This window comes from Schistocerca gregaria, unplaced genomic scaffold (assembly GCF_023897955.1).
Source record: "Schistocerca gregaria isolate iqSchGreg1 unplaced genomic scaffold, iqSchGreg1.2 ptg000045l, whole genome shotgun sequence".
In the NCBI taxonomy this organism is placed as follows: domain Eukaryota; kingdom Metazoa; phylum Arthropoda; class Insecta; order Orthoptera; family Acrididae; genus Schistocerca; species Schistocerca gregaria.
The window spans coordinates 412,501-415,000 of NW_026061703.1; positions in this window are offsets into that span (position 1 = coordinate 412,501).

Sequence of the window (2,500 nt, forward strand, 5' to 3'; positions counted from 1 at the left end):
CTGTCCCTATACATGCAGTAAGTTCGTCATGGGCGCTGGCCGGCAGGCCGCGAGACCTGACGCCCGGCGGCAAAGAGTGCTCCTCTGAGGATATAGATGTTCCGTTCCGCCGCACAATGGTGACGGTGACCGCTGCCTGCGGTGGCAACGCTGGGCAGAGTCGATACTCGCCGTGTGGTGGAAGGTAAACATTATGCGGTACATCAGTACTTTCCTAATAGTTCGGTCGTCTCACGGCACTGCTTAGTAAATGATGCAAGGCCACATATAGATGATTTATGCGAATGTCCCTATACGTGCTGTAAGACTGGGCACACAACGTGAATCGCACGTCAGCCAGACACTCGAACATTCACCACTCTCGGCCTGCAACGGAGACACACAATACGTAAACATCTGGAATGCGACAATGTCGAGTGCATCCTCTCTGCGACATTGCACCGTCGACACTATGATAACCAGAGCAGTAGGTCCACCTATAAAAGCACAATACCCCACTCCTCCGACAACTACCATTGCTCAGATAAACCAACACACATCCTACACAGAGGGGCACCAAATATCACCCCCCGCCCTCGTGTTATACCACATGAAAAATTGCAGAAGTGAGAGACACAGACCCGCCAGCCTCTTGCTACAAGCATCGAACCGACGTGACGTATCTGACGGTGACTCAGGCATCCGCGTACTGCCACCACTATCCACCCCCCCCCTCTCTCTGCCCCCTTCCCACACAATACCAAATTTAACCAACTTTATCGCTTAACCTAACTGTGGCTGTACCAGATTATCGCTTAACCTAACTGTGGCTGTACCAGATTATCGCTTAACCTAACTGTGGCTGTACCAGATTATCGCTTAACCTAACTGTGGCTGTACCAGATTATCGCTTAACCTAACTGTGGCTGTACCAGATTATCGCTTAACCTAACTGTGGCTGTACCAGATTATCGCTTAACCTAACTGTGGCTGTACCAGATTATCGCTTAACCTAACTGTGGCTGTACCAGATTATCGCTTAACCTAACTGTGGCTGTACCAGATTATCGCTTAACCTAACTGTGGCTGTACCAGATTATCGCTTAACCTAACTCAATTTGTCCCTTAACCTAACTCAATTTGTCCCTTAACCTAACTCAGTTTGTCCCTTAACCTAACTCAGTTTGTCCCTTAACCTAACTCAGTTTGTCCCTTAACCTAACTCAGTTTGTCCCTTAACCTAACTCAGTTTGTCCCTTAACCTAACTCAAGTTGTCCCTTAACCTAACTCAAGTTGTCCCTTAACCTAACTCAAGTTGTCCCTTAACCTAACTCAAGTTGTCCCTTAACCTAACTCAGTTTGTCCCTTAACCTAACTCAGTTTGTCCCTTAACCTAACTCAATTTGTCCCTTAACCTAACTCAATTTGTCCCTTAACCTAACTCAAGTTGTCCCTTAACCTAACTCAAGTTGTCCCTTAACCTAACTCAAGTTGTCCCTTAACCTAACCCACGTTGTCCCTTAACCTAACCCACGTTGTCCCTTAACCTAACCCACGTTGTCCCTTAACCTAACCCACGTTGTCCCTTAACCTAACCCACGTTGTCCCTTTGCCTAACATAGTTCACTGCTCGGAATCTCTGGTGTCGTTGTTATCCTCATGTAGATGTCTTGCGAGTGTTGCTTACTTTCCACATATTCCCGCTATCCACTGTCAATTGTACTGCAATAGGACTATATCGCCCCCCCCCCTCTGTCCCCCTCTTTGTGTCTCTGTCCTCTCAAGCTGGTCGGTCTGGCGTTTGAGTGTTAAATGAGCCTCGCAGCTGTTCAGTTGCATTCAGATGTCGACGCCCTCAGTGTACGTCGTGGTATGGTCTGTGTCCATTGTCCGCTCATGTCGTACGCGTAACCCACACGCTGTACCGATCATCGGTCGTTACGTACAGAGTGAAGTAGTGTGATACGTGTGACCGTACGCTGGCTGTGCCCAACGGTGTCGAATCTCAATTTCCATATGTTGTGCTCGATGCTACTTGTCTCGTCTCCCAATAACAGCTAGGTTGCACTGTGGTACGCTGTAGAGGCGTGTGGGAGGAACGTACGAACGCATTGTATGTCACCCTGGGTCGCTGGGTGTGGTGGTGCGGTGAGTCAGGTCAGGTCAGGTCAGCGTGAGCCGTCTGATGTAGTGACGCGTGTATTCCGACTTTGTCGTATTGCCTCACACAAAGTGCTACCCTGGTGGACCGCGTTCCATATCTGGGACATGCCGCAGATGCCGGTTGACAGTGGATCGCGGAAGGGACATCGCATACGTGCGCGGGCCACCTTCCACGTGTTCTCTTCTGCACATGTCGCAGTGTGTATGTGGTCTGACGTAGCGTGTCGTGACACATGACATCCTGGCATGCAAGAATTGTTGAATTCGCAAATGTAGGTTGAGGTCGTTTCGGCCCCAAGGCCTCTAATCATTCGCTTTACCGGATGAGACTCGTACGAGCACCAGCTATCCTGAGGG